Here is a 16,079-nt window from a genome sequence, read left to right as displayed (position 1 = left end):
ACAGGGTGATCCCCTGTCTGTTCTAATGTTCCTTTTTACCTCCAATTAGTTTTGATTGTTTGCAGTTGTCTTTGCTTTCCATTTTCAGTTCTGGGATGGGGCAACAGCAGACAATTGACCCTTGCATTACATCACTGGCTGACCAGGTAGGAGTGACATCTCCTTCCTGCTTGGACAGGCCATCACTGAGACATATGATTGCTTGATGACAAACTTTTATTCTAAGACCATAAGGCATAGTTTTCAATATAGTTAAATTGTTCCTTAACTATTACCAGTAAACACATCTTGTAATGATTCTGAGTATAAGTAAGTTACAAAACTTTCATTTTGGAGACCTTACATGCTACCCTTCACGGATAAATGCCAAGGAAGTGACGCATTAGTTATAGTGAGTTTGGCAGGTCTGAGACAATATTTGCTTGTAAAGAACAGTGAATCCTTTGCCCATTGGCACCAATGAGCCTCTGTCACAGTGGTGCTACATTCATTTGTGTAAGCTTTGCTGCTGTTTTCATGGTCTCTCTCTATCTTTGTTCAAAGTAATAGGTTTTTCAGTGTTGTCTGTTATGTACATTCTGACTTGGATTTAAACTAAAGGAGATCATTAAGGGATTCATTCCTAAGCACAAGCAGCCCACCCCTGTTTGGTAGAAAGGCCGATCTGCCACAGAAGCCTCCAAAACAGTTTTACAACCAAGAGTTCAAGAGCCTCCTAGTTATATGTCCTGATACTCTGCTAAACAATCTGCCATGGTTACAGGGCTAGCTGCACCTCCCTGATCCTCTCTCTCTCTCTGGTTTCTCTGAGTGCATTCCCTCGGGTCTCAGATCTCATGCCTTTACCTTCTTTGAGATGGAATCCTGCGATTCTCCCATTCTAAGACCAGGTCCAGGGCTAGAGCACCCTGTGTATCAACCGTGCTTACCCCCAACAGGTCTAACTAGGTTCCACACCTGCAGCTCTGTCCTTTGGGAGCTGTGACCACTAGTGAATACAGTGACCAGACAGCCTTCTCAGAACAAAGTATTATTTAATCTGAACTGTGGGAACAACGCATAACATACAAGAAAAAGGATTTTAAAAACAACAGAAGATCTATATGCATCTCTACCTTACCTTAGGCCTTACCATTCTTAAAATGAAGACCCTGGTAAATTTAACTTCCCCGACACTGAAACTTCCAACCAACTTCTCTCCCATTGTCTCGTATCAATCCCCCAAGTATTGTTGAAGGCCTTCTCTTATCTCAAGTCATTGTGTTGCCTTCCTGTTTCCCCAACAGCTCTGTTGATTTAATCCAACAGATCATACAGTAAATATCCTAATAAGGTCAAGATACAGTATTTATAAATTATTACAGTCAGCAAACCTATCACACAACCCCTTTTCGGTCTTTATACTCCTCAAATGCTTATAAACGGTTACCATGTCTTCCCTCCCTTAGTTTCAGTTAACCAAGCTATATATATTTAGTTGTTTTGATCCTGATTAATCAATCCATGCAGCTCTGAGATATTATTGTTGCCTTTCTCTGTATTCTCTCCAATTTGTGAATATCTTTTTTGTTGTGCCAAATTGCACTGCATCCTCATAATCAGTTGTTCACTATCATCCTGTTTCTTCTGGCATTACTGCTTTCTCAGTTACCTTCCCCTATTAAATATCTATATTTTAGATTATTTTTTCCCAGATAAATTAGTATGCAAGTGACTAGTACAACTTTCCTTTTATTTTCTGCCCATATTGCTCGTCACTGTAGGTCCTTAAACTGTCCTCACTACTATATTCAATACATCTCAATTTAATCTAATTTACAAATTGACTTCCATGGTGTACCTGGTGCTTAAAATTAATTGTTTTGCTGAATCAGGGCCATAATGTGCTGTTTGTCTCTCTGTCAGACCACTGATGAAGCTATTAACATATATACTCTAAAAATACATATTCTAAAAATCATAGGACTGGAACAGACTTCAAGAGGTCTTCTAGTCCAAGCCCCCGCACTCAAGGTAGGACTAAGTATTATCCAGACCAGGGGTCGGCAACCTCTGGCACGCAGCTCGCCAGGGTAAGCACCCTGGCAGGCCGGGCCAGTATGTTTACCTGCCATGTCAGCAGGTTCGTCCAATCGCGGCTCCTACTGGCCACGGTTCGCCGTCCCAGGCCAATGGAGGCAGCGGGAAGCCGCGGCCAGTACGTCCCTCGGCCCACGGTGCTTCCCACCACCCACATTGGCCTGGGACAGCGAACCACAGCCAGTGGGAGCTGCGATTGGCCAAAACTGCGGATGCAGCAGGTAAACAAACTTGCCAGCCCAACCCCATGCCAAAGGTTGCCGACTCCAAATCTAGACAATCCCTGACAGGTGTTTTTCTAACCTGCTCTTAAAAAAAAAAAAACTCCAACTCCAGAGATTCCACAACCTCCCTAGGCAATTTATTTTAGTGCATAACTACCGTGACTTCCTAATGTCCAACCTAACCTGCCCTTGCTGCAATTTCAACCCACTGCTTCTTGTCCTATCCTCAGAGGTTAATGACAGGAATTTTTTTCCCTCCTTCTCGTATGCACTTGAAAACTATTATCATGTTACCTGTCAGTCTTCTCTTCTCCAGACTACACAAACCCAGTTTTTTAAATCGTCCCTCATAGGCCATGTTTTCTAGACCTTTAATCATTTTTGTTGCTCTTCTGTGGACTTTCTCCAATTACTCCATATCTTTCCTGAAATGTGGTGCCCAGAACTGGACACAATACTCCAGTCGAGGCCTAATCAGTGCAGAGTAGAGTAGAAGAATTACTTCTTGTGTCTTGCTTACAACACTCCTGATAATACCTCCCAGAATGTTTGCTTTTTTTGTAACAGTGTTACACTGTTGACTCATATCTAGCTTGTGATGCACTATGATCCCCAGATCCTTTTCTACAGTACTTCTTCCTAGGTAGTCATTCCGCATTTTGTATACATGCAACTGATTGTTCCTTTCTGAGTAGAATACTTTGCATCCGTCCTTACTGAATTTCATCCTATTTACTTCAGACCATTTCTCCAGTTTGTCCAGATCATTTTGAATTTTTAGCCTGTCCTCCAAAGCACTTGCCCAAATGAGCCCTTCTGCACCAGAAACCAAAGGCTATCAATGATGTAACTTTATTACTAAGAAAAAACATAAAACGTTCCTTAACCAATAAGCATGTAGTTGTAATCAGGGATTATGTTAATTTTTGGTTTTATTATAGGAAAGAATAATATTTTCACCTTGTGATTGCCATCTTATTGATGAAAAAACAGTATCTCATTTGCATTCACTTCAGAGACTAGTTAATTATTAAGCATCAAATGAGACAAAAACTTAGTTCTTTTCTTCGATTTTTATGAATCAAATTCTATTACTATCAAATCAATTAAAGGCACTGTTCTAAATTCTATTTTATATCTATTTTCATGCTAATAAATGTAATACTTCATCATTACATCTTAATTCTTAACCATTTTCTAAAATGAAGACATTTTAGAGTCTTTTAGATTGTACTTGGAACTTTCAAAATACATATAGAATGATTACGTGGATATTCTGGATGTTTTCTATCAGTTTTTTTCTCTAACATTTATTTTGTCAACTATTCTAGAAAATATTTTTTTCCTCTCCTAGCATGTTCATCCCTTGCAGTCAACATGGGCAATATACAGTTTCAAATAAAGAATAATCATGCAGAATAATACATTTTGTGTAATTAGGCTGTTCTGAGCTCATTGCCATAAGGATCAGATTCACTCGACGTTCCTTCCAGATTATGTAGTATCCTCTCGCACTGAGGATACCTCTCTGGGGGAGGGAACTCCAGTTATTAGGAAGACACAGGTATTAGTAATGGACGATTCGATCATTAGAAACATAGATAGCTGGGTTTGTGATGACCAGGAGAACTGCATGGTGACTTGCCTGCCGAAGCAAAGGTTGTGGATCTCTTGAGACATGTAGATAGACTTATGTGTAGTGCTGAGGAGGAGCCGGTGATCGTTGTATATGTAGGTACCAATGACATAGGGAAGGATAGGAGAGAGATCCTGGAGGCCAAATCTAGGTTGCTAGGTAAGAGATTGAAGTCCAGGACCTCCATGGTAGCATTCTCTGAAATGTTTCCAGTTCCACGCGCAGGGCCAGTTAGAGAGGCAGAACTGCAGGATCTCAGTGCATGGATCAGATGATGGTGTAGGAAGGAGGGGGTTAGATTTATTAGGATCTGGGGAAACTTTTGGGAAAGGGGGAGCCTATACAGGAAGGATGGGCTCCATCTAAACCAAAATGGAAGCAGATTGCTGGCACTTAAAATTAAAAAGGTCATAGAGCCAACAGTGTGGAGGAGCACGTGGTTCGGACAGAGACATCCCTTAAGGGAGGATCTACTAATGGAGATTCTCTATGTCCCAGTAAGGAGGAGAGTATGGAAGATGATAAAATACAGGTAGGATCTGACGAGAAAAAGTCAAATGAAAAAAAGTCTCATTCAACATCATGTAATGGGAGACAGCTAAAAAGTGACAAGTTTTTAAAGTGCTTATATACCAATGCTACAAGTCTAAATAATAAGATGGGTGAACTAGAGTGCCTTGTATTAAATGAAGATATTGATAGAATAGGTATCACAGAAACTTGGTGGAATAAGGATAACACTGCTCTACAGCCAAAATGCTTCTGAAATAAATGTAGTCCAACTTTACTAATTCTGGGTCACTGAGAATGAAAATGATGCTTAAAATTGTTGATTGGCTCTAGTTTTCAAGATACGCTATTAGGTCAGTATATACAACCCTTGACTTGGGAATGGCGGAGGATAAGTGAGTTATAAAGAGAAGGGATCTCAATTTAAACCAGAAATGATTAAAATACATCTTTGACTGGATCTATGAATAAATCTATGACTGGGTTTGGACAGTACTTGCTTTTGAGGCAAAACAATGAATGATGCAATCTGAAGCTGGTATTGCATCATACATGATATGAATTGCATCATGTTATTCCTAGAAGTCATGGATGATGCAATCATAACGAAGCTTACATCATTCTGCTGAACAAATTGCCCTATATCAGCTCTAGAAATCATACAGTGTCAGTGCTCTCTTATTTGTCAGTGTTTGATTTTGCAAAGGGACACATTTCTGTTTAGCCAAAGTGAGCAGAGATGCCTCGTACTTGTGTGAACAGTGCAGATAACTTCTGCTGTGTTTGTGGTGAAGTGACTTTTGCATCACAAAAGCGTAGTCTAACCACTATGGTTAAGAAAGCCTATCACCTTTATTTTGGCTGCAAAACTGGAGATCAGGACAAGAGGTGGGCCCCACACATATGCTGCAACACTTGTGCAACAAATCTTCACCAGTGGTTGAACAGGAAAAGGAAATCTTTGCCTTTTGCAGTGCCAATGATTTGGAGAGAGCCAACAGATCATACCAGTAATTGTTACTTCTGCATGGTGCCTCCAGCTGGGAAAAATGTGTCAAAGAAGAAAAAGTGGACTGTGTATTATCCAAACATTCCATCAGCTATACACCCAGTACCCCACGGAGAAGGACTGCCGGTTCCTGATGCACCAGAATCATTCTCACTTGAGTCAGACGAGGAAGAGGAAGAGGATGAAACTTCTGGTCCTGAACCATCAATGTCACAGGACCCACATTTTCTCCCATCCTCCCCCTCTGAACCACACCTCATAACACAAGGTGAACTGAATGACCTTGTCAGGGATTTGGAACTACCCAAGAGTAAGGCAGAGCTGTTGGGCTCCAGACTACAGCAGTGGAATCTCCTGGCAGGCTATCAGGGCAAATAGAGCCCATCAATGCTTGCAGACTATTGCTGGACAGTGACAAGAGATGCTCCATTTAATGAATACAAGAGATAAGCCAAGAAGCGCTGAGTAGACACTGAATAGGACTAAGCTATGTACATAATAGTTTTTTGCATTTTGTTTCATAATACATTTTATTTATAGAACCCTTTTGCTGATTTTTAAAGTGTTACATAAACAGGACAGGTGAAATATTATCGTGTAAAGCAACCATGAACACATGAAAAGACCTAGGTTTACAATTTATGATTAAAACTCTACTATCCACACAATATACATAGACATAAAATGTAAAAACTTAAATATCTTAGAAACAGTAGCCAATCAGTTGTTTTAATTGTCATATTTGAATTCAGCACATCAAAATACATAATAAATATCACATTTTATCTCTGAAGCAGACGACTTCTCAAAAATTGTAGACCAGTGTAATTAATGGGCTACAGTAATACCAGGGTACAAAATATATCAGAAGGATAGAACAGGTCATTCTAGTGTGGGAGTGGCACTATATGTGAAAGAAGGCGTAGAATCAAATGAAGTAAAAACCTTAAATGAACCAAACTGTACCATCGAATCTCTATGAATAGTAATTCCATGCTCGAATAATAAGAATATAGTAGTAGGGATACCACCTGCCCAGGATGGTGATAGTGACTATGAAAAGCTCAAGGAGATTAGAGAGGCTATTAAAATAAAAAATTCAATAATAATAGGGAATTTCAACCATCTCCATATTGAAACTGGGTACATATCACCTCAGGGATAAATTTAGCCCAATTTTCACATATTTAAAATTAAAAATAATTCTTATCTTCTTTGCTTTTTAACAGTGATAAATCTTTCCCAATATTGAAAATTCCCCTCTGTAATTTTAGAATGCTTAGCTGACTCTTACAGAGATGGATATTTTATTGTGTTTTATCCACTTCACCAGACTTTTCCAAATGACTGTTGACACAGGAGGGAGTATGTGGGGAACTAGAACTAGAAGCATTTTTTAAGGAAAGGCATAATTTCAATACATGATATGATATCAATAGAAGGAGATTATAACCACAACAACCATCCAAGAAATTTATGGTTCACTAAATTCAAATCCGAGAATAAGCCATACTTCCACAGGGTGCAAATCACCACTGATTTTGGCCCACAGCTGCTGCTGTTCTTAATGGGGGCAGCGGGAAGCCACAGCCAGTACATCCCAGCCCACGGCACTTCCCGCCGCCCCCATTGGCCTGGGACAGCGAACTGCGACCAGTGGGAGCCGCGACTGGCCAAACCTGCCGATGCGGCAGGTAAACAAACTGGCCGGCCCGCCCACGTGCCAGAGGTTGCCAACCCCTAATCTAGACAATCCCTGACAGGTGTAAAGTCAAAGCAGCCTAGTAGTCTTAAACACTGGGCAAGACTCTCACTGGAGGTAAATCAGAATAAATCTACTGAAGTAAAAAAAACATCCATTGAAAGATCACCTCATCTTAACAGCCCTACATGAGCTATACCAATTTATATGAGCTGATGATCTGACCCTCAGGATATGTCTAGACTACAGCAGCCAGAGGCACAGCTGCCACTGCCATAGTGCTGTAGAGACTCCCTGTAATCGATGGAAGGAGTTTTTTCCATCGGTGTAGGTAATCCACCTCTCTGAGAGGTGGTAGCTAGGTTAATGGAAGAATTCTTCCATCAACCTACCTGCATCTACAGTGGGAGATGGGTCAACCTAACTACATCACGCAGGGCACAAAATTTTTCCCAGCTCTGAGCGATGAAGCTAAGTTGACCTCAATTTTAGATATAGACAAACCCTCAGTCTCTGAGATCTGTGAAGATGAAGTGATCTTTCCTGATCAGTAGGGAAAGAAAGACCTAATGTTGTTGTGATGGGATGTTCACCTTGCACCAGAAAGGGGGTTAAAAGCAGCCTAAGGAGGCTGTGCAGGGAGCAGTCAGATAGAGGCTGCACAGAGCAACCAATCAGGGCCCAGCAGGATCACATAAAAGGGAGTTGCAGGGCAGAGCAAGGTCTGTTGCTGCAAGGAACTCAAGGAGAGAGGACTGTGTTCTTAGTAGGCCCCAGCCACAGCCCTCTCCTGGGCTGTTTTAAGCCCTTCAGGGCAAGAGCAGGAGACCACCCTGAGGGCTTGTCTACATCACAAAGTTGCAGCGCTGGTGAGGGGGTTACAGCACTGCAACTTAGGAGGTGTACACATCTGCAGGGCATCATCAGCGCTGCAACTCCCTGTTTGCAGCACTGGCCGTACTCCCGTTTTGTCTCGGGTGTAGAGGACCCAGCGCTGGTGATCCAGCGCTGGTAATCAAGTGTAGACACTTACCAGTGCTTTTCTTGACCTCCGTGGAATAAGCAGGTATCCCAGCATACCTGAGGAAGCCTCTGGTAATCAAGCAGGTCTCCTTCCCCGGTTTGCTCTCGGGTTCCCCGAACCCCCGAGCAAGCAGGTCTCCTTCCCTGCGGTTTGCAGGGGAGTTCGGGGAACGCGAGAGCAAACCGCGGGGAAGCTGGTCTCCTTCCCCGGTTTGCTCTCGCGTTCCCCGAACCCCCCTTGAAGCCGCCCAACAGCGCTGCAGTGTGGCCACATCTAACACCACTTGCAGCGCTGGTTGCTGTAAGTGTGGCCACTCTGCAGCGCTGGCCCTATACAGCTGTACTAATACAGCTGTAACAACCAGCGCTGCAAAATTGTAGATGTAGACATACCCTGATACAGATCCAACGACTTGGAACCTGCTTTCCCAGTGTTTCCTTGCACTATTCCAGGCTTGTAGCGTGCCCCCTCTACACCCTCCACATGCAGAAGCCTCCCTCCTGCCAATGGCACAATCTACCAGGTTCACTATTTAGTGGCCTGATCCTTCACCCATTTGGAGTCCATGTTAAAGCTCCTATTGACTTCAGCGGTATAGGATCCAAGTATAGGTGAATGTACAGAGTTTAAGCATTTTTGCCACACAGTGGAAAGAGAACACTGGGCTGAAATCAACTGAAAAGGCCTGCATTTATGACCACAGCTCAGTCACTAGTGAAGTTTGTGATCTTGAGCAAGTTACTTGACCTCCTGCTGCTTTCACCCAGTTTGAAAAACTGGATTGAAATAAGTATCTTTAGAGTACATTGTATTAAATGTAAAGGTTATGTATTATTGTGAGCCCTGGGAAGTGTTCTGAATTTCAAAGGACTATACTGAACAATAAATAGGCCAGACATCTCTAGGGAGAGGTGAATTTAAATTCCCACATCTGGTTATGCAAAACCCCAAGCTTTTGAAGCTACACCCTGAGGAGAGCATGATTATATACAGGTCAACTGTTATTGGAATCTGAAGATCAAAGGCCCAAACTGTATAAAGGAAAAAGAAAAGGAGTACTTGTGTGGCTGAGTCGTTACACACATTGAATCTATTTCCCCATCTTAAGTATCCTCACACCTTCTTGTCAAACTGTCTGTAATGGGTTATCTTGATTATCACTACAAAAGTTTTTTCTCTTAATTAATTAGCCTCAGAGTTAGTAGGGCAACTCCCACCTTTTCATGTTCTCTGTATGTGTATATATATCTCCTTACTATATGTTCCATTCTATGCATCCAATGAAGTGCGCTGTAGCCCACGAAAGCTTATGCTCAAATAAATTTGTTAGTTTCTAAGGTGCCACAAGTACCACTTTCCTTTTTGCAGATATAGACTAACACGGCTGCTACTATGAAACCTGTATAAAGGAAAGGTTATCCAATTCATGTTGATGCTTGTTATGAGCTAAAGCAGTTATGAACCTGTAACCACAGAAAAATCCCTATGTGGGGTTTGTGATGGGGTAGTCTGCCCCTTAAGGGCAGTACTTCCTACTGATCAGTCCTGTCTGTCACATGGCATGGCCCTATAAGAGTTTGGGGGTGGTTTGATACACAAAGCCTGAGGAGATATGGGAAGAAAGGAAGAAGTAACTGCATTTTTAAAGGCCTGGAACCTTGCAGAGGGTGGGGCAGCCAGCTGTCACATAGCCAACAAGAAATGAGCTGGAAGAAGGGGACAGCATAAATATTATTCCTCCTTCTTAGTAGGGCAGATGCTTGCAGACACTGGACAAGGAGTAAGAAGGGTCCTCAGTTAATAGGGAGCAGACAATAGCAGGAAAAGGCAGCTAAACCCTCTGAGCCTGAAGACTAAATGGGACCAGTTAAGAGAGAGAAATTGCAACCCAGCTCCAGGAGGAGAGCTGGGTACTCCTAGTAAAGAGTGGGAAATAACTGCCTGAACTACCCAAGCTCCAGGAGCAGGGCCTGAGTCTCCTGCCATAAAGACAGACATAGAGAGAACAGAACTTAGAGGACAGACTATAAAGGAACCTTGAAAACCAGAAGCACCTTTTGTTTATTTGGGACTTACTGTTATGGCCCCCTTTGTATGAGGTTTTGTAATATACAAGTCCTAAGGAGGGTATTATTGAGTCACATGTCAAGAGTGTCTGAAGTGAAGTTATTGGCTCCCTGAGAATGGAAACTGAGGCAAGGAATAAGTGCAGTGGTACACTAACTCAGCGGGGGAGGGGTGGGGAGGGCACTATATGACCTATGACAGGTTTGAGGGAGTGACTCTTACCAGTGTCCCTGCTGGAGTTGGGAGCAAGGGGTAATCTCTTCTTCAGCATGCATGTAGTTTCTTTTACTGTTTTTAATGTTTTCTCTGTAATGCTTTCACCTTAATACATGTGCTGGCTTATAAAGGGCAGTGTGCTAACTTGTAATTGGTGGCAGTTGTGCTATGCAGAAGTCTCTGAAGAGAAAGCAAAGCAGAGATGCCCTGGCTAGGCAGCCTGGCTCACTGGGAATAACAGTGTCAGCACGGAATTGTTCAGACTGGGGAAAAAAACAGTGAGGAGAGAGAGATGTAGGTCTCTGCCCAAGAGTCGTGACAGCTGGGACCCAGAACCCTAAAAGTGGGTGCCCTTACTAGACCATGGAGGGGAAATACAGGTGCAGTTGCCCTGAACTGTGACAGTGTAGACTGAACTATTTAAATAAACTGGGCATTACTACATTCTTTAAAAGATGTAAACAGAATGGGTTTGATTCTGCACATGTAAAAATATCAATAGATCTCTAAGCATTTACAAATAGCATTTTGTGCACAGATATAGCTGGGGACAAATTTCTAGATGTGACTTTCTCACATGCTCCCCCTCCTTCCTTCCCCAGTATGCAGACATACACTTGCATATTTAGGCTCTGTTCCTGCAAAGACTTAGACCCATGCTTATTTGTATGCATTGTGAGTAGTCTTTACTTTTTTGCAGAATATTTTGTAATTCCACTTTCTGATTCAACAGTCCAGAATGGATGGCAAAATACCTGCTGATCAAAACTTATTAATGGAGACTGCTCATTGGCTGTCCCTTTACTACATGAATGATTCTAAATTTTGAAATCTGCTCCCTAACTCTGAAGATGGAATTGAGCTCAATCATAAAATAAGATTTATACAACTTTCCAATGAGAAATACTATAAAGACTAGTTTGTTTGTCTTCTCTGCAAATGTAGTTTCACTTACATAAATGAATATATATATAGCCTGGGAATGCAGGGTCGGCCCACAACATTTTGGCATCTGAGGCGGGGAGCTCAAATGACACCCCTATGCCCCCTCGCTTGGGCCAAAGCTTTGAAAGGTCTCAATTCTGCCTTCTTCCTGATCTGTTCCTCTCATGGTACTGCTCTGATACCTACCCCAATAAAGGAAAACTAACAATTTAAAATGCCAGGTTCAAAAATTTTAATTAACACTTAACTTTCAAATACCTGAACAGCAAATGTAACTTTTCTTGTCTGCACAGTAAACACTGGTATTTTTATCTGTTTGAATAATCGAAGTGGTGCTTTCTATGCCTTCTTGGTTGCAAAGATTTGAACTGCTTCCTGCTGAAGGTCCACAGTCTGAGCCAGCTCATGCTCCGTTGAGATGGTTTCAAGGTCAACCAGCCTCTCTTGTGTCATTGTGGAGCGTAGATGTGCTTTTATTAACTTCAGCTTGGAAAAGCTGCGTTCTCCACTGGCAACTGTTACAGGAAGTGTTAGAAGTATGCGCAGAGCAACAAAACCATTTGGAAAGAGGGTGGTCATCTTATTTGTGCACATATATTCCACAATAGCCTTTGGAGTTGATCCTGCTGAAATATATCTTGAGGGAACATGAAGTTTTTCACTTGCTGTGGCCCATGCAGTACAAGGAAGTCCCTCAGGCTACTGCTCAAGTGGGTCCACAGTCCTGGATCATCTAGACTTAAGGAACTGAACTCAGCAGCAGCTGTTTCTTGCACCTCCACCACACTCTTCTCTGATCTACACTTTTCTTCAGGAATGTGCATGGTTACATCCACTTGAGATGGAGATATGGATGCTACAGTAGCTACAAGGTCACCTACACTCTGACTAACTGGAAGATCAGGCATCTCCTCACCACTCACATCCTCACTGGGGCCAGAAGGCTCACCATGAACATTTGTGTCTATGTATCTCAGGAGAGCTCCTTCCTGCTTAGATAGAAAAGCTTCCTTTGCTTGCTTTCGTCTTCTGAATGCTGCCCCAGAGGGGCGTTTTCTTCTTTCACTCATGACTACTGTTCTGTGCCAGCTATAGTGGCTGTCAACACTCAGTTGTAGGGGACAAATAAGCACACTGGCAGCAAGGCCTGAGTGAGGGAAGATATCAGAGTCTTCAGGTCTCAACTGGCTCCTACTACATCAGTTGACTGTCTGTTCTCCTCAAGTAGGTTCAGAGAAGCAGGAGGAAACAGGAAGCTCCCTGAGAAGCTGGTGTTAATCAGTCAAGGCTTCTGGGGGTGCTAGAGAGGTACATACGAGACTCCCCCTCCTCTCTCTCCCTGCAGCTCCTGCTGCTTTCTGTTATTCCCTCTCACCTTTTCTCCTGCCTGCCTGTTACGTCTCTTGTGCCCTCCTTCTTCCAGCACAGCACTCCACCATCTCTGTGCATCTAGAGCAGAGAGAATACATATGCACCAGCAGCAGACACAATTTTCTACACTCTGGGTCCTAATGGCACCCCTCCACAGTCTGGCATCTGAGGCGGCCACCTCAGTTCGCCTCAGGGTAAGGCCAGCCCTGTGGGAATGCACAAAAGTCCTTTGAGGATATTTTTGACACAGGTAATAATAAAATGCATAGCCAAATTACCTATGCAAATGTAGTTGCTTCACTTTTGCATCTCTCTGGACAAGTAAAATGACACCAGTGCCTTTGAAATATTTCTGTATATAAGCTACGACAAAAAGACAACGTAAATCATCAAGTCTTTACTTTTAAAATCAGAACACTAATTTCATCTTTAAAACCACAGTTTTTCTTGAGCTGGTACAATGGATCAACTACAACAGATTTTCTATTAAAAAAAAAAAGGGTGTGTATAACTGAAATATAAATAGTAGCCTGAAAATAAATTGTAGTAAGGAAAAGCATTTTCTAAATACTGTCCTTCAAAATAATCTGCCTTTTGGATTTTCCAAGCTCCCACAATAACCTTTTCTACAGCTCACGTGCATAGATTGCCTCTGGTGATTTTCATATCTCTTTCCTGATTCTCACATTCAGAATAAACTGCAGAGGCATAATTCACATGACAGCTTGGTAAAGTCAAGATGAACAATGGATGTCAGCATGGAATTTCAGCCTCTGTATCATATCAACCCAATAGCACTGTTGAAATAATTATGCTCATCTCTTTCTTTGCAAAAGAAGAACTAATGCCTGATTTTCAGAGATGCTAAGCACCTGCAGCTACCACTGAAGTCAGTGGGTTCAGGGGCCTCGGCATTTATGAAAAATCAGACTATTAATCTGCAACACTAAGGACTGTGGAATTACAAAAGCAATACTTGGATAACAATTTGAATATACTGCTGAAGAATGAATAAACAGAACATATCACTTCACCGATTACTTGCTTTGAATTGTAAAAATGGCTTATTAAAATACTGCTACATAACTGTAAAACATGCATTCAAATAAGGCAACTATTACAAATTCTGTATATTCTTAGTAAAACTACTCTTTGTAATTGGTACTAAATCCAACTATCAAAAACAGAAATAACATGAAAATACATAATTACTTGGGAAGTGTCAAAAGCTAAACAGATTCCAGATTATAGCATATAGCTTCCCAGAAGGCTGCTCAAGGAAAGTGTGTTTAGTCCATGCATATGCAAACACTAGCTGAGTATTAAATATGAGGAGAGAAACCTGCCAGTCACAGCTGAGCAGCTACACTCCTGGCACAGCAACCAGGGTATAGACACAGCTGATTACTATCACGTTTCCCTGTCTGGAAGTGGACTCACCGCTTGAACACAGAGACTAGGAGAATATTAATAGTGAGATTTTTATTATTCCCCTTATCATTAGAAGTTGGCACATCTTGCAATGCCTCCAGCTGAAGGGGAGGAGAGCACAGGAAGGGTGAATGAAGCTTTGCAAAATAATTAAAAGTTTTCAAGAGCAGCGAAATAGACAAAGCAGCCAGTAACCAGCACAATAATCCACCTCTGGAGCACGATCTACAACCCTGTAAGAACCCAAAATCACCAGACCCAGGCTGAATCCTGAATTCCCCTTTCTTGGCTTTTGTTAAAAAGACTTGACCTATTTTCCTTTCAGGGAACGGAAAAGTCACACAATTCAAAGCGGCAGCTTGCCAGTATGACTGAGAGTTATTGATTCCAAAACAGGGAGGAAGAGGGAGCATGGGGAAGAAGTTACAGCGGGGGATAGTAGAGTGGAGAGAGAGAAAATACAGGCACAGACTGGCAGAGACAGTAGACATCCATACATTGAATCCAGAGAGCATAAAGACATATGCCATTCACATCTAGACCTAGTGTTTGCAAAGTATATAGAATGTGTGTGCAGTATATAGCTATACTTACCATGCAGTGTGTGTCTGTGCACAGTATATAACTCTACTACGCATTGTGTGTGTGTGTGCAGCCTATAGCTATACTATGCAGAGTGCATGTGTGTGGTCCATAGCAATCCGGTGCAGTGTGTACACAGTATATAACTATACTATGCAGTGTGTGTGTGTAGTCCATAGCTATTCTATGCTGTGTGTTTGGCCCATAGCGATACAGCGCAGGATGTGCACACCCGCTAGAAGCCTGTATGCCAGATCGCCAGGAGGCGGCTGGGATTAGCCGCGGTTGTCGGCTCCATCTCAAGGGCAGGCTGCGGCCCTTTCCCGCTTACCTGCACCTGCCGGTGGGGGGCGTGGGGAGCTGCCTCATCCGCCGCCTATGTCCGCGCACCCGATAACGGCCGCGGGCGGCAGCCGCTGCATCCTGCCCTGGGAGGCGGCGCCTGCCCTGCTCTCTCAGCTGCCTGGCTCCGCTCGCGTCCTCCCCTCCCCCGCGCTGCCTGCCCGGGGCAGCTCTCCCCGCCGCCAGGATGGGAGCGAGCGGGACGCGGAGAGCGCGCAGCCCGCGCCCAGCGCAGCGAGGTGAGAGCGGGCGAGCGAGGCTGCTCATGTGACCCCTCCCGGCCCCTGCCCGCCTGGCGCTGCTCCCGGGCCCGGGGCTCCGAGCCCCCGCGCGCGCTATCCACCCTGGGGCGGGCGTGGCTGAGCCGGGGAGGCAGGTGGGGTGCGCGGAACCTAGACATAGGGAGACTTAGTTCCCCGGCCATGAAAGGCGTGGGCGAGATCTGCTCCAGGGAGAGAGCCCGAAAGCGGCAGCGGGAGATGCTGCCTTATGCTGCCTCCTCCTAACTAGAGCGGGCTGCAGGCGTGTAAGAAGGGCTCCTTCGGCAACAAACGCCCTTCCAAAACTGATGCTGCCCCCCTCCGCCCCAAAGAAGGCTGATGTGACGGGGCCACCAAGAGTCTTACATAAGCATGAGCCCTCTAGCACCTGGGAAAAGAGCAACCGCACGTTGACGTGAAGAATCGGGAAGATGAAGTCGGAGAGAGACAGGAAAGTGACAAGTATCAGAGGGTAGCCGTGTTAGTCTGGATCTGTAAAAGCAGCAAAGAATCCTGTGGCACCTTATAGACTAACAGACGTTTTGGAGCATGAGCTTTCGTGGGTGAATCCCCACTTCCTCAGATGCATGTAATGGAAATATCCAGGGGCAGGTATATATATGTGTGCTAGCAAGCAAGCTAGAGATAATGAGGTCAGTTCAATCAGGGAGGATGAGGCCC

At 43.5% G+C, this 16,079-nt stretch overlaps 1 protein-coding gene across 1 annotated transcript in view; it reads right to left on the bottom strand.

The window, feature by feature from the left end:
• Positions 1 to 15,211, bottom strand: part of TRMT9B (tRNA methyltransferase 9B (putative)) — a 53,463-nt gene extending 38,252 nt beyond the window's left edge. The window contains exon 1 of the mRNA XM_030565202.1: positions 15,128 to 15,211. The gene's annotated coding sequence lies outside the window, so the exon portion shown is untranslated. The remainder of the gene's footprint in view (positions 1 to 15,127) is intronic.
• Positions 15,212 to 16,079: the final 868 nt, after the last annotated feature.

The sequence above is a fragment of the Gopherus evgoodei genome, chromosome 5 (assembly GCF_007399415.2).
Source record: "Gopherus evgoodei ecotype Sinaloan lineage chromosome 5, rGopEvg1_v1.p, whole genome shotgun sequence".
Lineage (NCBI taxonomy): Eukaryota > Metazoa > Chordata > Testudines > Testudinidae > Gopherus > Gopherus evgoodei.
The sequence above is the reverse complement of the archived record's forward strand: the minus strand, read 5'-3'. Positions and strand labels throughout refer to the sequence as shown.